The 22,730-nt window shown below is 42.2% G+C and overlaps 1 long non-coding RNA gene across 2 annotated transcripts; it reads left to right on the forward strand.

Annotated features, from left to right (window-relative positions):
• Nucleotides 1–1,155: 1,155 nt before the first annotated feature.
• Nucleotides 1,156–7,045, forward strand: LOC106015620 (uncharacterized). Of its 2 annotated transcripts, none has more exons than XR_001187757.5 (3): nt 1,156–1,398; nt 6,149–6,371; nt 6,906–7,045. It is a non-coding gene; the product is annotated as an uncharacterized lncRNA (long non-coding RNA). The 2 variants fall into 2 exon arrangements; XR_011806736.1 differs by having other exon boundaries at nt 6,149–6,341; nt 6,906–7,041.
• The last annotated feature ends 15,685 nt before the right edge of the window (nt 7,046–22,730 follow it).

Here is a 22,730-nt window from a genome sequence, read left to right on the forward strand (position 1 = left end):
ACTGGTGACGGTGGCCTGAGATACTCCCTTACTTCCCAGTGCTATCAATCTGGCAGATTCCTGTTGCATGCAATTATTATTAATATCATTTTTTTTATTTTTTTTTTTTCCCCCAAATGCTTGGAAAATGATGAGATAGTTTGCTAACAAACAGTTTTCATGAAAGAAACAGCTGGCTCGTTCTCCTGCTAGCCCTTTACAAAGACTTTCTGCATGTCTGTTGAGCTGGGGTGTAGCGTGATGAGCTGTTTCTGTTGAGAAACCAGAGTTTACAGAATAAACAGAGTTGAGGTAAACCCTGATTATGGGGAAAGTCTGTGCGTTAGGCTCCCTCGCAGCCTTAACTCACACGACTGGCCTGTATTTTTGGAAACACTTCCAAGGCTTCTCCTTTGTGAATTGGTGCAAATGGCTCGTTGGAGCCAGGCGTGCCTAAATTCTCACCGACTTTTCCTTAATCTCTCTGGCTGGTGCAGGGCCTCAGACAGGCGTGAGGAGATCAAGGGGCTCCCTTGGGAGCGCTCGGCCGGCGCGGGACTGTCCAGCAGAGCCGCCTCGGCGCTTCCACGTCCCGGCCGCGCACATAATTGTACACTTCCCTAAATGGGAGAAGAAACAAAGCAATGTATGTCAATAAACTGAGGGGAATTTATGTTAAAAGAAGCAGCAGCATTTTTTTGTTATTTGCTCTGGGATTTTCACTCTTTGTGCTCAATTCGGTACACCAGGAATTGACACTGCCTCCTCAAGGGCCGCGTTCAGGCATGTTGTGCTCTTGGGTTGAGAGCTGCACGGCAAGGAAGATTTGATGAAAAATGCATTGCAGAGGGAGATGGTGAAGCTCAGGCAGCTTTTCCTTGGTCTTTGCACCTCTGCAGAGCCAAACCACAGCCTAAGCACCCTCAGTGGTTCCAGATCTTCTCACAAGATGTTGCTACATGGGGTGGAAATGGTCTCCAGTGCCATCAGTCCTCTCCAGGCCTGGTGTGAGTTCCCACAAGAAGAAGCATAGAGAGCCCCAGGCCTTTTTTGTTACACGGCTATTGATTTTGTAGCATTACTAATATCAGCGTAGGTGGTGTGAGGCATGTGCCGTTGTGTCTCACCAGCCCAGAAAAGACTGTGTGCTGCAAATGCCGACGCAATGATCGTCGTCCAGTGGGAGTTATGCAGGTGTCCTTGGTGGGTGTAAAATGCTAACGCGTTATGTGGGCAAAACTCCCAGCCAAAAGCCTGGGATCTGGTGTTGACTTTACCTCCGTTCCTTGCTTGGACAAAGTCTCTCCCTTGTTTGCTGTGGGATTATCTATAACACGGCTGGGGTGAGACCTCCAGGTTATGTGCTATTAATCGCTGCTTGTTCCAGTGCAGAGGGATTTTGCATTTTGAAGCCAGGAGGTGAGTGGCTTTCTAACAAAATACTCCAAGATTTGTTTGTTTTATTTCACTCAGGGTCAGGTTCAAAGATAGAAGGCTGATTAAGAAGGATGATGTGCTCCCACTCCATTTTTAACCATCCTTTAGCCAGACCTTCAAAGTGGGTTTTATTTGTTTGCATTTTGAAGAGAATTTCTTGAGATTGGTGCTTACAAGAGGCCATGGTATTACCTGGGAATTATTAATTGGGAGACGTTTGCTACCTTCTGCTGCTCAAAAGCAACTAGAGCATGTTGTTTGTGAAATGTGAACGAAAAATGAAAACAATTTCCTATCTGCTCTCTTTGAAGTTAAGGGGGGAAAAAACCCTCAGAGTATAGCTGAATTACCACATAAAGCAACATTTTATTTTATTTTTTTATTAAGTAAAGATCAAAGTAGAGGGAGAAAAGTATTGCGAGGAGTTTACTTTGATGAGTTTGGTTAAAAAATCAAAACTTGGTTTGATGGGGGAGATACAGACACAAAGCACTATGTGCCACGGATTTGCTGAATATGTTAAAAAAAGTGCTGAGCAGTATTAAATTAATGCAAAACTGAAGATTACACAAGGGTAAACACTGCAGCTAATGTTTGACTAGAACTGAACTGAGGGCTGAGTGCCTTCACTTAATTTGCAGACCATGCCCACGGCAACCCCCAGGAGGCTGGGAGTGGAGGAGACAGACATTTTATAGTGAGGAGCCACATTATTATTTTTAAATTTAGAAAAAAAAAAAATCTGGCTAAAGTTACTGCTTCTAAACGTTGGGGAGAGGGAACTGAGAGAGAGAGAAAAAAAAAAAAAAGAAGGAACAGCGAGTGGCTTTTGGAGCTGAAACAGAAAGATCTGCTAAGCTAATACCCAGTAGGTGCGAATGTCTCTAGTAAATACTAGATCATAAATAGAACTGAGAAAATCAGCATCGTTCAAAAGGCGCGCAGCAGATAGCTATTCAGACTGAAACAGGCTTGCAGACACCCTTCGAGCATGTGTATGAAAAGCATGCTTTCTGTGAGCGTTCATTAATATAACATCCAGCAATGAAACAGTTGTGGTGAGCAAACTCAACAGCACAGGGAACGCAGTGAAATACAGAGTGGCTTTCAAGTACAAATGAATATTTGACAATTATTTCTTCCACTCCACCCAGCTTGGACCATGACACATTTTCCTTCCCTAGCAAGACAGGCCATCCCTGTAACATTGCCTGGTGGCCTGATCCTGCCCTCTGGGATGGTGAGCACAAAAGACGGTTCTTGCTTTGTGATAAAGAGTTTTGTATGGGATCTTCCAGTAATGAAACACACGTTTGGGCTCCTGACAGTCTGCTATTTGTGTGAGCAGTTTGAGAAGAGAGCACTGTCAACAGAAAAGAGAGGAGGGCAGGACTAGGCCAGGACTGCAGCTGATTTAAACTTATTCCTCAGATAACTTTTTTTGAGGGTCATCGAAGCCTTAAGTGCCTTTTAAGCATGATATGCTATGTCTTCAGTAGCACAGCAGTGGATATCTTTAGATTGGGTTTTCATCATATACTTCAATTTTCTAGGCCGGGGGATGACCATAATTGCTGAACAATTCAATGTAATGGAATGGGCTAATTCAGCGCTTTTTACTGCATTTTTCCACATAATATCTAAAATCTTTTTTTCCACCATAACCCATGTTTATGAAAGCAAGCACTTAACCCGCACATTTCCTGGGCTTGAATCATTTCCTTAATAAGGCATAAAATTTTGCAAAATCACTCCCCTTACATTAACACATCATTATAAGGAGATATCAGTGTTTAGCACGTCAGAGGCATACACTAGTCTGTGCAATGTACAGCTACACCGCTCGGCTTCAGAGCCATATACCATGACTTTGAAACAATAATTGTATAAAAGCACGAATCCCTTCCCTTCCCTTCCCTTCCCTTCCCTTCCCTTCCCTTCCCTTCCCTTCCCTTCCCTTCCCTTCCCTTCCCTTCCCTTCCCTTCCCTTCCCTTCCCTTCCCTTCCCTTCCCTTCCCTTCCCTTCCCTTCCCTTCCCTTCCCTTCCCTTCCCTCCCCTTCCCTCCCCTTCCCTCCCCTTCCCTTTTTTATTTTTTTTTATTTTTTTATTCAATGTGTTCTCTGTTTTTAGATGTCGTTCTTTTGCACAGGATGAAGTATGTCAAACATACTGGCTTTACTTTTAGTTTTGGCTTTGAGTTTGATAAGTAGAAACAAAGCAGCAAGCAATGGCTATGGTTTGAAACAGCTATAACCACAGTTCATAAAATGATATTAAAAGATGACAAAAGCCATAAAAATCTCTGTGTTCCCTTTTCTTGCTGTGTTCTGTCAGACATGAATCTCCTTTTCAAGGGAAGCACTGGAAAAGCTGATATGCTCCTTCAAAAATAATTTTAAAATTGCACAAACCAGAATTTCTCTTGTCATGGGGCTGTGAAGTCATTGTAATGCTGCTGAACTCTTGAACATTCAGCACACAGTGACCTTGGCACACAGGTAGAGTAACTCCTGGGAGCAATTCCTCTGACATCAAAAGGTTTGCTTGTTTGCATCAAGTTGAGCGTGTGCTCAGGACCTGGTCTTTTTGGAAATTTCTTGTTGCTATGCGAACTTTGGAACAAGACTTCTTTCCAGAGCAGTTTTGCTGCAACAGCCTTTTGCACAGACAGGGTCACTAAGCTAAAAGTTCATCTCTAGGCAGTCTCAGGAGCTGAACACCTCTCTGCATCCATTGAAAGGGTCGGAATAGATAAGGATGGGGAGAAGACCTAAGCTTTGCTCCAGCTTTGTGCCAGGGGCTGCCCTCCAGCCACCAAGAGGCCAAGGGCTGTCTAGTCATTTGGGTGAGAAAGTCACCAGCAGCCAGGCACAAGGCTTATAGTTCTGCTTCTCTGTGGGTCGTTGCCTGCAGAAACAAGCATGCCTGGTAGAAGAGCTATTTCTTGTAAACTCTATGCCTCTAGAGTTTCTCTATTTTAAATGCAGGCAAATAGCTGAAAAGACAATGTTTGTGCACTGGCACAAGGCCTTGGTGCTTACAAGCACAGGAAGTGAGATACAAACACAAAAGTACTTCAGAGTCTTGATCCTTCCCTGCCTCTGCTGTTCTTCAGAAGCCCCAGAAGAGTCTTCTGAGGAATGTAAGCAGCTCTATTAACTCAAGCCACTGTGCACACAAAGCACTTCCTAGGAACAGGTCTCACAACTCTTGAAAAGTGCTAGTCAAACAAGTTGAATATCTCTTCGTTTCTGCTAATCTTCAGGCTCTCACATGGTCTATCCAAGGAGGAAAAACTCCCTCATGAAAAGGCCAGTAAGCAGCTTTGCTCCTGGCTGATCCATAGCAGGCTCTGGTTTACAACAATAAAAATCTGTAAGACATCATCATTTCATAAACTTCTTCAGATTAGCCTCCTTTTGCTGGCTGAAGATCTCTACCTGCTTTCTGAGCACGCCCACTGAATTCTGACTACTCAAGACACAAGAGGTTGAGGACACCAAGAGACAGAAAAGTAACAGATTAAATGAAAACTTGAATGTTACAGGGTTAATGAAAAGTAAACACGTGAGGCCTAGCCACAACCAGAATTAGCGCTGGTAGCCCGCTGGGTCAGTTCTTTATAGCGTGTTCAGGATTAGGATGAGTGGCCAGCAGCATATTACAACAGTGCAGCTATTTGTGTGGGACTGGGCTTAGTTCTCTTGGAAATGTGAAGTCATAATTATTGGGTTCCACTCAGTTTGAAGCAATCCAGAAATGGTACATCTTCTGAGAGTGTGGGAGGAGAATTTCCTTCTCTTATTCTCTTGCTTTCTCTCTCCTGTCCTTTTTCTACTTCTTGATCCTAATGTGCTACAGTAAATAGTACTGGGAAAATTATTCATGCTGAATAATTTTGTTGATATATTTCACCCTGGAAACTCTTCAAGCACATTGTGATTTCTCTCGAAAGCGTTTGAAAAATGCCACTGAATGTAAGCCACGTGGTATAATTTCCCTTCCTCAGTTGGACAACCGGCTCTGTGACAAGGGTTCTGATGGGAGTGCTCACACAGGTCAGGAATGTGGAGCACATCCAGGCTTTGTGAGTTTTTCATGAGTCACAGGATCTCCAGCAGGTCAGAGCCTATTTCTTTGATGTTAAACAAAAACCAATACCAACACAAGTAAACACAAACAAGCAAACAAACAAACAAAAGCTTCAGCGCTCATGAATTTCAGTGCAGACCAGGAAAAATCCCACTCCTTCTCACTGTGGCTAACCATTTTCTTTTTCTATACTCTGGGGCAAAAGCAGCCCAGGAGAGCCCAGGCTGGCCAAATTCACCCACATTTGATAAGTCACTGTGTCAGGGACACTTAGTTCTACAAATTTTCTGCAAGTGAAGTAGGAGCCCTATCTTCCAAGTTTTACTCATGTCCAGAGAATCCAGCATTGGATGGCAAGGAACTGTGTGTGTTGTACATGAAAAATGGCTTATTTTGTGAATGCTGACAGGCAGCAGATAATTGGGTGTATGTTCGTGTGGGGGGTTGATGTCCCAAAATGAACTTTTGAACTTTCAAGCAGAAGCCTGCTACTTGCTAGCTGCAACAGGAATGGGCTGGCTGTAAATTTTGATAACACCTGGGCTAAACAAAAGTATCACGTACCAAATCCTTCAGTTAATAAAGAGACATGGGGTAAAGACACTTAAAACTGATCGTGTGTTGTGCTTTTGCACGTAGGCTATTTAGATTGGGAAGACTGGTTGCCTGGCATCCCAGAAAGCAGAGGAACCTGAAAAGAAGGGCTCCCATTAAGAAGACGTGGCAATGGAAAGGAGAAGGAGGCTTATGAAGAGCAAGGCAAAGACCCTGGCTGAAGGAAACCCCCTGGAGTTTGGGGAAGGTCCTGGAGACCTTCAGGCCCTTCCTGGAGGCAAGGGATCAATGCCATCAGTCTCACTTGGTAACAGGACTGTGGCCAGCCCAAGTGAAAGTGGGGTGAAGGGTGGGGGTCAGACATCATATGTACAGTCCTACCACCTTTATTATTTTCCATATACTTTCCTTGACCAGCCAGGGGTGTGCAGAGCTCAGTGGTGGGGGAGGTGTTTGCTGTGAAAGTCTGTGTTGGGAAGGAGCAGTGATCATGCTATGGGATGAAGCCTCCTTTAGTGATTTGGGTGTAGGTGTCACCACTTGCCCCTCTTTGGAACAGCCATAAGGGCTGAAGGGTAATCATTAATCACACAAGGGTAGATGCTGTTCAGCTCTGAGTTTGGGGCACGGGGTCTGCTCCAGAGGCTACACCCCATTGCATGAGCACATGTCCATGTTTCTACCAGAGACCTGCTGCATGTTTTAGGATGATGACAGACCTATGGTATGCCATACATGCTTGGGCGTTGATGCTACTGGATCTGAAGAAGAAAAGTGCATGGTGTATCTCACATGTACAGGGCACAAAACTCACTGTGGGACTTGGTCCCTTCTCTTGCAGGGCTGCTGCTCCCCATACAGCCTGAAAGATACATCAAAAATGAGTCTACCATCCCTTGTGCTCCTCCCTCTATTTCATCTGCAACCTTCTACCTCTGGAACCATCTCCAACCTTCTACTTCTGCCCCCTAACAAGGGCAATTTGTGCTTGTAGACTATTAATTGCAGTACAGGGATGCAGCAAGTCATTAATCCAGGCTGACACTTTCTAGGCAATGTATAAACATGCAGCATGCATGTCCCTGCTTTGACACGTCCTTGTATTTGTCTGCTTTCTGTTAAGCAACTCAGACAAATGACATAGAAGTACAGAAAGAAGTGACTGTCTTTGGATTCATCAATGGTTAGCAGCAAAACAGGTCTAATTCTTCCTGACACTGACCTACTGCCTCCCCACTTTTTTTGCCCTGGTCAACCACTATCCCTCCTCAAATGTTTTGTGGCCCTCACATACATCTGGCATCACATGTCTAACTGAAAGCACCAATGGTTTTATATGGCTGTCTAGACCTTACCCAAATTTGTATTTCCACATAATTTTTCTGTCATGTTCAACAACACATGATTACTCTTGGGTGGAGAAATGCCATTTGTAAATAAAGGCCATTTGTAGTGTGGAAAAAATATTCTTTAATGAAGAGATCTGACAAAGATGTGAATGATCTGGGAAGTAAAAAAAATCCCAGTGAAGGCCTGGGATACTGGGCAGTCCTCTCTTCTCTTCTCTTCTCTTCTCTTCTCTTCTCTTCTCTTCTCTTCTCTTCTCTTCTCTTCTCTTCTCTTCTCTTCTCTTCTCTTCTCTTCTCTTCTCTTCTCTTCTCTTCTCTTCTCTTCTCTTCTCTTCTCTTCTCTTCTCTTCTCTTCTCTTCTCTTCTCTTCTCTTCTCTTCTCTTCTCTTCTCTTCTCTTCTCTTCTCTTCTCTTCTCTTCTCTTCTCTTCTCTTCTCTTCTCTTCTCTTCTCTTCTCTTCTCTCTCGTCTTGTCTCATCTCATTTCCTCATCTCGTCTCAAACAAAGGAAACAGACAAAGAAAAAACCAGACACGCAAAAGAAACACAAACAACTCCATAGAGATGTAGAAATTTAAAACGGACTGGAATGAAACAGTAATCTGCTGACACATATAACAGCATCCATCCAGCAAACAACATGCTATACAGTGGTTGTGAACCCAAGGCCCCATCTCCTGGGTTCTATGGCTCTGCTTTTTCACTGCCTCCTGAAAGCACTACTGGTGTTTGGGGAGGCAAAAACATGGTGCAAGGGATTAAGACTAACTCAAGAAAGGGAGCTACACCTTGAGTAGGTCAGCATCTCTATCAGCTGAACATTTACATAGCCGTCAGAGTCGGGCCCACCTGAACAGGGCTGCTCAGGAGCAAAGGAAGATGGCAAAATGTTGCCCAAGAACAGGGGTTTTCACTGAAGGTTTGGTCAAGACCAAAGGCAAATGGCATCACTGAGCCCGTCAGGCAAGCTACACTTGTATAGGACCAAATCCGTACTTCGTTTGTCTGTCTGTACTTTCTTGCAGGATGAAAGCTGTAATTTGTTCTGAGAGACATGATGATTCAGCAAAATAAAATTAGTCTCTTTTTCTTGGCATGAATACTCCTTTCAGGCCTTCCTGGGCCCAAGACGCAAAATGCTTTCATAAATAGATAACATTTGAAAGGTCATTGACATACAAACAAACAAACTATCAGGCAGCAAGAATGGAGAAGACATCTGTCCCCACACAACTACGTGGCTGATAGTTTGGGGAATCGAGAAGTTTTCAGCAATAGAATGAATTTACAGTATATGCAGTTAACATAAAGTGACAAAAAATAGAAGGCAGACATTTATTTTCTGTAACCTAAGGGCTTTATTTAAAGGATGTGATAATTTCATACCAGTGGGAAATAGAGGGATTAATGTTGGGATTCATATTCTGTGGATTAGATAAAACAGAAGGAACAACTACAATACGGCTGCAGAAGGACCTGTATCCCAGGACACTATAACGTGTGCTTGATTCATGTATAGCTCCAGATAAAAGGCACCCCCTAAATAGGGACAGAGGCAGGAGATTTGGCTTCATATGCCCTGGGAAAGGACTTTCTCTCTTCTCAGTACCTCCTGGCTGCTTCCATTTTGTGCATATGTAGAAGGCACCGGGTTGAGCAGTTGTAACCAGAATGTGATGCTGCACTTTTTTTTTTTTTTCTTTTAAACTTTTGACTATTACAGACCAAATCACTCCTTCCCACCACAAATGATTTTAAACCCTTGTAATGCCATTGATTTCAGTGGAGCTAATCTGAAAGGTACACACATGGGAGACAGATAAGGATCACCATGCTGGATGACATGGCCTATATTTCATAGCTGGCAAATGCATGTGTTTAGTGGCACCACCACACACTTGGGATAGTAGATGTTGAAATTACATTAATCTGAATTGAATATTCCAAGCAAAACTACTGCCAAAACACACACCCGTTTTGGTAGCAGGGATGGAGGAAAGCCAGAGCTCCTCCTTCAACCCCCTGCAATGAGTTCATGCAGAGTCTTTAAAAAGTTACTGAATTCATAAAGTGGGGGAATGTCATCGTCACCTGACAGTAATGATCACATTTCATGGTAAATAATTACCAGCTCCCAATTACAAATGCGAGCTTCTTAAACTGCCATAATTCATGGCAACATGCTTGTTGCCTCCAGCCATAAATCACAATTTTTGCTAGGGTGTGGGTGAAAGAGCCATCTGTGCTGATTTGCAGCAATCCTCCAAAAAGCACAATTTATCAACATTATGTTCATCTTTCAGCCCATTCCCATTGGCCTGATCTCTTCTGACAATTGTCCTGTTTGTCCCTCCCAGTGCAGGTCACCAGGACAGTCCCTCTAGCACATGCATCCGTAGATAAAGCACCAGTTTCCATGATCTGCCTTCAGCGCTGGAAGGGCTATTTAACCAGTTCACACTGCTGACCACCCCTTTTAACAAGGCACAAGGTTTTCTGCAGCATGGTATTTTTTATGAGGCTAGCAGACATTATTCATTTTTTGCCTGGCGGTGCACCCAACAACAAGGCGCCTCAGTAAGCTTGCAGAGAAGCAAAACTACCTTATTGCTCACATCTCTGCCATGGTCCAAATGACTCACTTGCAGTGCTACAGCTGTTTCAGCATTCTCTCTCTCTCTTTTTTAAAAATTTTAGGCCAGCTCTATTGGTGACTAAAACTTGTGTAATTAATCTAAAATCTCAACATTTACAATACAAAAGCACCACAAGAAATCCCTCGCAGACCTTAGGCTTCTGGAAGATTTTATTTGGGGGAATCTTAGGTGGAAATGTAATATCGTTTTGTCTTCCCCCCTACTACCCCCCCCCCCCCCAAGTTTTTTTCTTTCTTTCTTTCCTATGTGGAACTAAAAGAACAGAACTTGGAAAGAAGAGCACTATTTATAAAAATGAGCTTACCTCATTTTTGTACTAAAGGAAAGACTGTCAACCTTGATCAGAAAGCAATAATTCTAAAAAAGAGTCAAGTAAGGTTTAATAGTATTATTTTCTCTAGGACTAGAATCATAGAAGTTTTCAGAAATTTAAAATGAAAAAAATGAAAATATGAATATTTATGAGAACTACTACTAGAGTTGGTTAGTAAAACAAAACAAACAAACAAAACAACAAAAAACATTTAAGTTGCCCCATTTTAGGGTTGGAAACCTTATGAAATGCTTAGCAGGTATTTTATCAAACTATGTTCCATTCTGAGTTTTATTATGATTACAGCCAACTACAACTCTACAACAGCAGAGATGCACTGAATTTCTACAGTGCTGAATCAGGTCCTAAGAGTCTTTTCTGTATCTGCTTATTTCATCCACCTTTTTTGCTCATTCTCCTTGGCACAACAGTGGGATATGGTCCACACAAAGTTGTTTTGCAAATGATTTAGTTAAACTGGCACAAGATGTGGTCACTTAGAGTGATTTAAATCTGCTTTGTATCAATTTAGTTTCAGTCATTTCCTGATCAGATTAAGCTAAATCAATATAAACCAACTTTAAATAGATTCCAGTGTTTGCACTGGCTTAACTAATTTGATTTTAAAACACACCTTTAATTAAACCAGTGCAATTCTGCATGTGGAAAAGGCTTTGCAAGGAAGAACTGCTTGTCTGTGATAATTGGCTAATATTTTACTACCCGGTTGTGTTAATGGTGACCTGTAAAATACAGCAGAAAAAGCAATGCTATGCCTAAGAAGCATGACAATAGGTGAGAATTGGAGAAATGCTGTGCCTTCCCCATGGCCTGGGGCAGGCTAGATGTGGGAGGATAGCTGCGACCTGTCAAAAGACAATTAACATATTTACAAGGAAGATGTATTTCATTTATGAAACCGGCCAGTCTATAGAGAACAGATAGCAGTTGGAGAAAGCATACATGTATGTACCTGCTGCTTGGTGGTTGGGGGGTTTCAGTGCTCTTTTTATTTTGTTTAAGGCTTTTTGACTTGCAAGTTCTGAATATTTCTCACTACTTTTTTTTTTTTTCCCCATAAATTCCTATCTTCTAACCCCCCCCCCCCCCCCCGAAATAGTGCCCATATTTTGGCAATGTGCAGAAATGCATGCAATCCAACAAATTTACTTAAACAGAATACATGAAATCCGTAGCTTATCACAGAGCTAGAACTCTGGCCGTTCTTTGGGGTGTTTCTTTTTGTTATCTCCACAGACATATTTGTGCATAAACTGCTAGTCACATAAATTCTGAACATGACTCACACTCAAAAATTTGCAACACTTTTGATTAACTGCCCAAAAGTAATAGAAACATATGTAATCTCTGAACTGATGCTCCAGATAGCAAACTAGCCAGGAAGCCTATGGGTTGCAATTGCCATTTTGCTATTGGGAAATTGAAACACAGGGAAACACAAATCTAAGATCCCACCTATGCATAATGTGTGTCACCAGCAGAGTGGACGCACAACTGCCTGCAACATCTACCCGAGTCGCAGAAAGATTAAATCAAAGAAAAATGGATGTCATGAGACTGACCAGTTGGTAAAAAATAAATAAATAAATAAAAATATTACAGAAGGGCGAGAGGCAATGGCCTACTCCCAGTGCTACCCCACAGTGTCTTCCTAGGGGAGGACGAGAACCCTCTGCTTTGGGGAGATTGATGAGGCTAATCAGAGCTGTTATCCCTGTGCTCTCCCCTTTGTCCCAGGAAAGCTGTAGTAGAAAAGATGCTGCCTTGAAGACTTACTGGGGAGTAAAGTGGAAAGGCTGGGTAGAAACCTTGCAAATGCTGAGGGCAGATGAAGCAGCTAAGAAGATCTTGACTGATGAGTGTTGTCTGAAATGGTATCAGCACAGCATGATAGTCTTGACAGTCTTCTGTCTTCCAGCTCTGAAGGATGAGGGCAGGATGGTGGATGTAGTTTTCCTTCCCCACACAGGACAACGAGCCCTGACTGAGCTTGGTGGTGCTATCATCTGGTAGCTGACCCAGGCACTGCAACCTAGTGGAGATACAAACCTCACTCTGCATGAGAAAAGTCAACAGCACTGCATTATTGGGTGTGAAGTAAACTTTGTTTTAGACCTGATGCACTGCATTTTGCTGCCCATAGGGCAGTGTCACCCAGGAAGCGCCATGTGGCAATCTACAGCTGTTCTTCTGCTGTAATTACTGAGATGAGTCCTTGGAGCCCCAAGCCCCACAGCCTTATCACGACTAAGAGGTGTTTCCTCTCATCAAGATGAAACACAACATACTGCTGCCTGCAGCCTGAAGGGCTCCCAGTTGGATGTCGTAGCTGCTCTAGTTAATTAATTCAAATTGATTGGGACCCTGACAAGGTGCCAGTGTGCCTAACAGGCACAGGTTGAGCATGCCTTTGCTTAGGATACTTTTGTAGAACATGCAAGAAGCTAAGAATGTGTAACCAGGCACATTTTAACAACTTGCATCCCACCTTGTAATTTCTGGTTTTAAAACCTATCTGGATGAATCAGAAGCAACACACAGAGAATTTGACTGCTGGTGTAAATGAGGCACATGTCCAGGACCCCTTCTTTTACTGTGGGAGTAAAGCCTGCCATTAAAGCCCAAAGTCCCAATGTTGCCCACACTGGGCTGTTATTCTCTGTGTTCTGGCAGTGTCAAATGATAGTGAGGGCTGATTAATGTTAAGTACGTTAGGGATCTGAGGGAACAGCTGAAGTGGCAAGGTGGAGGAGGATGGAGTGAGAAACTGAGGCATGGAGAAATGGAGTGACTTCTGCAAGATCATGCAGTAAGCCAGTAGCAGAGACAAAATTAGATGAAAATTAAATCTGTTGTAAGAGGCTAATCATTCACCATTTGAGAAACAGATGTTTCACTCATTAATGAGGCTCAGACTTGCTCATGTACACATTTAATAAAGGCAGGATAGCATTTCAGTTTTCAGCCAGAAATACCTCGGCAAACCAGCCTTGCCGAGACTGCTGCTCTTCCTGTTACAGGGGTTAAGATGTCACACACATTCAAAATTGCATAGATTCTGCAAGTTGGACCAGTGTTTGTCCTTTTTGAGTGATGCAGAAAAAATCAGGGCAGTGCAGACACTGAAGAACTGCAAGAACCAGCCTGAGAACAAGTAAATGTAGTTGAATGTGGAGGCAGCACTCCTGCTTTGCTAGGTGGTCTCCTAGGGAAAACTCATTATTTCTCAAAGGGCTTGAGTCACAACCAAAGAAAGTGCAGGGACTCCTACAGATGTCAGAGGAGCTGGGTCAGGCCTTTAGAGAGAGAGTCAGTGATATTAGAATCACAGAATGGTTTGGGTTGGAAGGGACCTTAAAGACCACCTAGTTCCACCCCCTGCCATGGGCAGGGACACCTCCCACCAGCCCAGGTTGCCCAAAGCCCCATCCAGCCTGGCCTTGAACACCTCCAGGGATGGGGCAGCCACAGCTTCTCTGGGTGACCTGTTCCATTGTCTCACCACTCTCCGAGTAAAGAGTTTCTTCCATATATTTAATCTAAATTAAATTTAAAGCCATAATACCATGGCCTACCACTACACTCTCTGACAAAATTCTCTCCCCAGCTTTCCTGTATCCTGCTTAGGTACTGGAAGGCCACTAAGTGCTGCCCAGAGGCTTCTCTTCTCCAGGCTGAACAATCCCAGCTCTCTCAGCCTTTCTTCATAGGAGACGTGTTCCAGCCCTCTGGTCATCCTTGTGGCCCTCCTCTGGGTGTAACCCAACAGGTCATGTTGTTGATTAAAAATCAGTGCCAGTGCCTCTAGAAGGTTGCAAAGATAATAGCACAATGCTCTACAGGACCATGAATTCACACTCACAGAGACACTTGGTTCCTCTCTAGCAACACACCCACAGTATTCTTGCAAACTCCTGAATGGCAACTTTCCAAAAACAATACCACAAAATACATATCTGTCTTTCTCTTTGCGATAGGCAGTGGTATAGTTAAGGGTAGACTTGGTTAGACAGAGTATAATCACTTTTTATTTTTGGAGGCAAAAGTTTGCCCACTTTTTGGCAGATATAAGTGTGGGTACACCAGGAAAAAAAACACAACAGCTCTGTTTACCTTACATAGCTTCCAACCATTTCACTTACTGAAACTGCCCCCAAGATGATATCCTTTATATACACCACAGTATATGCAGTGGTGCTATGGTAGAAACCTTGATACTATCTCAACTACTCCATAAATCACACATTGTCTTCGCATAGCTGTCTGGGATGTTAATTAAGCAAAACAAAAGAAAAGTAGAGGGTTGCCTACAGACTCCTTTTCTCCCCTAGCATGATGTACTCTTGCCAGTACCAAGGGTTGGTGGCTCTCTCAGCCAGCTCCCATCTGACTTGTCCCCTGCTGAAAACGTCATCACTCTTCACAAAAGTTCATCTTCATGGCTCGGGTTTCCAGAATTTTCAGCCACATTGACGTAGATATATGAGTGACAAAAGCACTGTGGTAAGTGTTATCTGGCAGCTGGCTTGCTGAAAGGGACAAAAATGGAACAGACAATTTGCTGTATCTGAACCAGTCCTCTGTTCAATAGTCAAGGATTTCAGAAAAGGGTTTCCCAAAGTAAGATTTTCAGCGTGTGCAGTGGTACATGGAAAATGACCTTTTTTTCTAACAAAGCAACCAAAAATAGAATATTGAGGGTAGTGAGCAATAGCACTCTACGGATGGATATCCTAAAATTTGTAAATATCAGTTCATGGACATTACATATCCAATTTATGGAGCTAGTCAAGACATAAGAATAATGATTTATTTACATTTACCTGGGGACTATGTTAAAATAGTAAGGCCTGATCTTACATCTGGTGCAGTGAATGGGCTACTTTTCACCGTCTTCCATAGACTCTGAATGGAGTCATCAACTATCATTTGGCCAGTTTTATCCAGCCAGAAAATGTCAAAGTCAACATGATTTTGTTTTGCATGGTCCTGTTGTGCATAACCAGTATGGTAGTAAATGTATGGGCAGAAAATATTTTTCCAAAAAACAACCCTTTTCAGTATATATATATACATATATATATTTATAAACTGTATTTCAAGATAACTCATTTTCACTGCAATTTAAATCAGCATTTTGATTTGACATGCCACTGGTGAGAGTTGCCTTATTTTAATGTTCCCTGACTTTGCATGTTTTTGTAAACTTTAAAGTTTAAGAAGCATGTATTTTTCTTCCCCAAAGTGTTCACTTTTTATTAAGCAAAAGAAGGGCACAGCAAATAGATCTATTGTTTGGAGGTGTAGTTTTGCAAAGCTATTTTTTTTTTTTTTCTGGTGTTTTGCAGGAGGGCTTCAAAATTTGTTAAGAAGCCTTCTGAAACCATGTCAAGAATACGAGGACCCATTACCTTGGGACTCTTCCTGCTGGGTGAAGAAAACTGGAGGAGACAAAGGTCCAATGCCCTATTTGAGTTATATTCACAGTTTCTCAAAGTTGAGGAATGTTCTGAGACAAGACTGATTTATTTCCTCATAGATAAAGGAGTCCAGTTTCAAAATTTTCTTGTGGACCCAGGTCCAAACTTCTCCAAAGTTTATTTTGGGGCTGAATAGTTTTGCTCCTTAAATATCCATGAAGAGGCTCAGTGGAGAGCTCAAACTCCAGGAGATATATGATGACGTAACATGTTTATCTTTTGCTATTTCTCGATGTTTATTTAAAAAGCATCCATCAGGATGACTCCACACACTTGGGTAATTATTTGAAATACACACACAGCTATGGATAAAAAGTCCAAGATACCTTAATTTGCTCTGCTGCAACAGTTCCTGTGCCAAAGCAAGAGTCTCCCTCCACTTGCCATCTTGATTTGCTCAACCTGTCATCTCCAATAAAACCTAAGAAAATAGACACATCTTGCCAGGATGCCCCCAAGTCAGTAAATTCGAGCTTTTTCACACAAAGAGGTTGGACATTGCTCCAGAATGAGGACCCTGCAGGGGAAAATACCTGCTATCAGTGTCTCCTTCATAAACAAAGGATAGTTTTGTCCAAGATTACACCTGTGACAATATCATGTGTGGGAGGAAGATCTCTCAAATAGCCATAAGCCAAGTAAGCTGGCTAAACCCATGTATTCCTCCTTGACACTTTATATTCTGACTTGTGTTCCAGTGGTTGTAAAATGCTAGCCTTTTGGAGCTCTTCCACACTGGAAAATTGCATCATGATAAAACACAAACCCCAGGAATCTTGGTAACTAAGACAATGCTAAACATGCTGCTAAACATTGAACACAGACAGGGGCTGTTGTGTTTAACATCACATCAGCTGGTTGTGGTTAAGCCCAAGGGCTGACCAGCTGCCACAATGCTAAACATGATGGTCTCAGCCTGCGCTGAATATTTAACAGTGTGTTAGTGGCCATAATTCTCGAGGGTCTTTTTTTTTTTGGTCTTTTTTTTTTTTTTCTTCCCCAAACATGATCTGGTTTTCTAGTGTAGGCAAACATTATACTGATATATGTGACTGTTGCAAGGTAACAGGATAACCAGATTGGAACAGTTTACATGCTACTCTGATTTATGTCAAGGACCTCACCCTCCTAGTTGATCTCCTAACTGAAGCAATCGCAAACACCAGGTTAGCTCATGCTTTACCTTTATTCCTGCACTAAGTGTACCTGACCCCAGCACAGCTGGAGAATTATTGCACAGGGCCGATAGTGAAAATAGCAGACAAATGGCACCCTTGGTTTTTGCAGAAGTCTTATCCTAGCACAGGAGAAAGGGAAGACGAATGCTTGAATGGTATTTATGTACCAGCAAGATGGTGAGGAAAGAAATGACAAGCATCTGCTTTCCTTCATGTGATTGGGCATGATGTATTGGAAGTACTCTCAGCCCTGTAATGTAAAAGGATAACACAAAGTTAACTCTACTAATGGATCAATTCCAGAACTATTTCAGCCCCAAGAAATATGTGACATTTGGATGTCTCTTTTTATTTATTACCAGATATCAGACTCCTGCAGAAACAATAGATCAGTATGTGAATGGTCTGAAAATTAAGGCCAAGTTTGTGAGTTTGTGCAGCTTGATGCATGACAAACTCCCCACAAGATGATTGGGATGATCAGATATTTGGCTTTTAAAAGGGAAAATAAAAGTATAAAACAAGTGAAATCATTGCTTTCTATGAAAATGAGAAAAACAAAACAAACAAAAAACTCAACACACATGGCTTAAAGGTAGGGAATTGAAACCTATTTTATTGTTAAAATAGTATATAATCTGAGATAAAATCAACTCTCATTCCAGCTTTTTCTTAAGTAGAAGTACTATTTGGAGTCTTTCTGCTCCCTTAAACCACTGATTTCCCAATCGCTGAAATTACTGCTTCAGCTGCACTAGTTAAAGTCTCAAAGTTGTTGGAACTTCTTATTTTTGAGGTCTCTTTACACCTGTCAAATTTTTCTGAAATTAATCAGTGTCTTCTCCTTTGAGGCAGAAACGAACTGATGAGAAGAATGAAGAACATGTCAAATTTGTCTTTCCAATCAAAGTGGGTTAAATTAATGTGCCATACTTTAGCTAATTGCATTTTTAAAATTTTTAAATAATTTTCTATCTTTTTTATTATTTTACATTTTTTCTATCATTTTTTTAAAAGTCTGGGCTAAAATAGGATGGGAAAAACATTCAGTAAAGCAGCAGATATTAGTAACATGAGTCCAAATAGAAGAAGCAGATTTAGAAGATATGAAGTTTAAGTATAAAGAAAGGTGTTTCAGACAGAAATGTAAAAGGTAGAGAACTAGAAGATAAGAGAATTGGTAATGAAATGAACGTGAAGAGAGCACTCAAGAGAGAATGGGCAGATCTGAGCTTCTCCTCCAAGCATAGTGTCTCCTCAAGGAGCAATGGGGGTATGCAAGGGCTGTGGAAGAAGAGGGTGAACTCTGCTGCTAAGTGGGCTGAAGAGGGAGTATGGAGGACTGTAATAAATTAAGCCTGATGTGGCATTCTTCTAACTCCATTTACACCTCATATAAAGCCTTAAAGCTGGCTACAGACCCTCCCAAGTCTGGTAATAGCTATGCTGGTGGTCTGGTTTCATACATAACCATCACAGTTTAAACAGTGGCTTACATTAAGTCAACTTTCCTCCAACTTTATGGTGTTTCCAGTATTGTTGGTATATTTGGGCTGAAGAACTCTTCCTTTTCTTCAAGGTGTTGCTGTGTAGGGTTTCCCCAAATCTTTTTCCCTCAGTTTTAACTCCAAAGGGAGGTAAATATCTTCCCCGCATTGGGCTGGAAGCTGTTCTTTATGCAAGGCTGCCACTTGACCTTGAAGTCACCACTTGGGAAACCAGTAACATCATTGAATTTGAGGTGGAATCCAAACCTCTCAAAAGCCTGACCAACGTGTGACAACACAGCCATAGAGTAATTTCAGAGGAAGTGGGGACTTGACTGCAGACAGTGCTTTTTCCCCTGGAGAGGATGAAGAAGGTCTAGACTGCAGAAAATTTGCACAGAAGAAAGGCTGGGGGAATGAAGAGGGCACAGGCAGGAAAATAGTTGGGTTCTTACCAGCTAGTGCGAGGGAGCAGCAAGATGTCAGTGAGGCGATATTAGAGACATGAACCTGAGCCAAGGGGAATTGGCTTGGGGCAGAGAAGATTTAGGAGTCATCAGCATAAAGATGATAAAAGAGCTGATAGGAGATGATGTGGTATCCCACAAAGAAAGTACATTAGAGAGGGAGGGAAGGACATATAAAGCATCACAGACAGATTGTTGGGCAGGCCTGCTGGTATAGGAAGGGTATGGAAGAGAAAGGCTGATAGAAACCTATGAGAGGGTGAAACAGCTTGAGGAAGAAGGAAGGAAGGAAGGAAGCAAGGTCAGATTCATGTGCAGAAAAGCTGAAGCATATGGATCTGAATATTAGGACTTTGGTTTGATCCATAGATTAATGATTGTGCACATCATAGGTAAACACTGAATGTAGTACATAATGAGAAAAAAGAGGAGTTCATTCCCAGTTCATACCCACAGTTTTCACCATGCCAAAGAAAAGCTGTAGGTGCTAATGAGGTGGCAGAAACCCTCTCCTTCATGTCCTCAGCAACAGTGCAACAGCTGCAAAACTACTGTCCAGGACAATGGAGACTCCTCACTGAAAGGGAAGCAAGAGTGTTGATGCATAAGTGTTGTCAATGCCAATTGGTGTCAGCCTGATGAGGATTTCACTTCTAAACTTTATGGCCAGAAAAGTTTTGACCTAAATTCCATTGCTGTGCCTGAATCAAGGGATTTCTAACTCTCTCTGGGCCTCTAGAAGTGCTTTTGTCAAAAGGTGCATGAGGACTACACTACAATAAGATTAATTTGGCCCAAAGAGATCACAGTATGATGCTGTCTGAATTCCCCCATAACATTGGACATTGATAGATCGAGTTCTGCATCCATGATCCTCCAGTACTTTGAAGGAGTGTTAACAACAACCAGTCAAAGCAGACTGACCCCCAAGCTTGTGATAGTGTGAGATGGTTATTTATTATCTGCACAGCCACAGTTCTTAGGATCCTTCTTACTCACAAGCCTCACTTCTCACATTCTAACCTTGGAAAGGAAAAAAAAAACACTTCTGCAAATAGAGAAGTTGTGTCACTTAGCGGACCTGGAGTCTGGAAGAAATGTGACCTAAGGACTTGGGATTTTGTGTTTGCAAAGTCATAGGGTTGTGAAGCCCACTCTTGTCCCCCAAATGTATCCTGTCTAATAGATAGTGGAGTAAGCAAGAAGAACTGTTGAAGGATTTACTTGTTGAGCTGAAAAAGCTTGCAAGTAGCTGACCAGTGTTTAGCCTTACTGAACTTTCACAACACTGCCAGTGATAACCAAGTGAGATATGCACTGCACAGGCTCATGCAATAAAATTATAAGAAGCCTCTTAAGACCCAGGTGGTGAAAGATGTCAAAGTTAAGACACCAGTTAAAAAAACACAGATGAAGGCAAAGCCATCGCCCATTTTCTTTGAGAGAAATACAATAAAACTACGAATGAGGTGGTCTGGTAGCACGTGCAATAGAAGTCCTGAAATGCAAATCTGGGGGAAAACACCACAAGAAGGTCACTGCCATGGGTGAAACTCAAATATTCAGGTGAGAACGTAAGCACATTGCAAATGAGAGGCTACATGAGGGTCAAACCAAGGGTATTCATGCTTTCATTTGTAAGTCTAAAACCAAAGGTTTTTTTTATGTGCAGGATAATTTTTAATTTGACCCCTGGAATTCAAAGACCTATAGGTCTCAGCCCTTTTTGTTGGATGAAAACTAGGACTCAAGTAGGTTTTACAAGAATTTTCCATTTGGCGATCCTGCTGTAAAGCTAAAACAAACTATTGTTTAAAACCAGTGTAAAATTTTATAAACTTTTTTTTTTTCCCCCAACATGGAATGGATTCAGGTAAATATATATCAAATTGGAGGACCAGTGTGCAAACATTCAGGCAGTTATCTTCCAGGGATATCAAGCCCAGTTGGAAATACTTTTAAAAAAGTTTTTCTGTGACTATTCCAAATTTATGACTAGTGAGAACCAAATCAAATTATTCCTTCTCTTCAGGAGTCTCTGAACATCCCCAGATATTGAGATATACATGGTCTGACTCACCAGAGCAGGATGGCCAAATTTCTGAGCTGAATACAAAAATACACAAAGAGCCAAGAGCTATCAGAGGTCCCATCTGTCTGGGGGTTATGGCAAGGCAAGACCCAGGAGCAGGAGCTTCACAGACACTCCATCTCCACACTGCCCACTCACCTGGGACTTAGCATGTAGTGGGAGTCTGAAAGTGCCATCAGTGCTCGCCAAAACATCTTGCCTACCTTCTCTCCCAGCTGAAGAAACAAATTCCCCAGTAGCCCTGATCCCCTGCTAGTCCCAGCTACTAGTGGCTTGACATAACTTCAGGTGAAGAGCTGCACTTAATAATTTTCAGTTGCAAATAGCTTAAAAGAAACTAGATGCTCCAGCATCCCCCCAGTGTGACCTATCATTAGTAGTTTAAAGTATTTAACATGGCAAAGTGTATTATGTGGGAGCTTTATGCAGCCAGTCTATACTGGATTACTCAGTCTGAGGAGAAAAGCAAAAATACAGAATATGCATAGATCTGACTCTAAGAGCATGAATTAAGAGTGTATCAGAGAGGTGAGAAGCAGTGAAATTGCAGCTGCAGAGCAGCAGTCCTCAAAGTCTCCACTGATAGAAGCAGATAGTGTGGTGTGGTATCAGCTGGAATGACCAGCTTCAAGACCCCAAAAAGCTGTTGTAACACCTTGCTGGGCACCTCCACACCCATAGGGCTTTTCATGTAGTATGTGTAGCCACCTCCCTGTACCTACGTACAAATTTCTCAGGGTGCCTTATGATGGCTACTGCAGTCCTCACATTAAAAAGGTATTTTTTTTTTTTAATTTTGCGTGTAACCATACAAAGCAGCAAGCAGGGTGAGAGGCTGTCTTCGTGCCTCATAGATGTGCAAATACAACCCTCCCTGTGACAAAGTGCAGTTTGTAGGGCTGATGATGGAGTTCACAGGCAGCAAAAATCTGCAGTGTTGCATCTAAACACTTCTTTTCCAGACGTGCACACAGAGCAAGTTTCCATTGTTTGTCTTGATAGGTGGTTTGTCTCTGAAATGCTACATTTGTGCGTGGATCTGTAATAATGCAGGTTTGTTGTGGCCTTTCTAACAGCTGCCAGATCTGCTGAAGAACAGTGAGAAGATTACATTTTCCTCTGAATTCAGTAGGGGTCTCCAAACAGTACTTCTGTGAGTAAAAGGATAGGCAAGCCCAGGAAGCCTGTAATTATCAGCTAAATAAATAATTTAATTAATATAAACCCTGGGCTAGATCCCAGTCTGAATTGGCAGTTTTATTCTGTTTCGGGGAGGTATAAAACAGTGCCAGAGCCCCCAGATCTAGCCTTTAGGGATTCTTCTTTTGTAAGAAAGCCCAGGTGTCATGCAGAGGGGAGGACCTAGCCCTGCAGGTTAGCAAAATTCTTCAGAAACAAAAAAAAAGAACTGACCCAACTAATTTTTTTTTTTCCTTCATTTAGTTTCTCAAAAGCTGGGCTCAGTTCCTCACCCCAATCTCTCTCTCTTTTTTTTTTTTTTCTTTCTGTTTTGCATACCTCTAAATTTCCTGCCTTTTGGCTCAGACTAGATGTGCAAGAGCCAAATACTGTTATAGCTGTTTTTGTGTTGGTTCCAGCCCAATTGGAAGCAGGAAATACTGA

The sequence above is a fragment of the Anas platyrhynchos genome, chromosome 1 (genome assembly GCF_047663525.1).
Source record: "Anas platyrhynchos isolate ZD024472 breed Pekin duck chromosome 1, IASCAAS_PekinDuck_T2T, whole genome shotgun sequence".
Classification (NCBI taxonomy): Eukaryota; Metazoa; Chordata; class Aves; order Anseriformes; family Anatidae; genus Anas; species Anas platyrhynchos.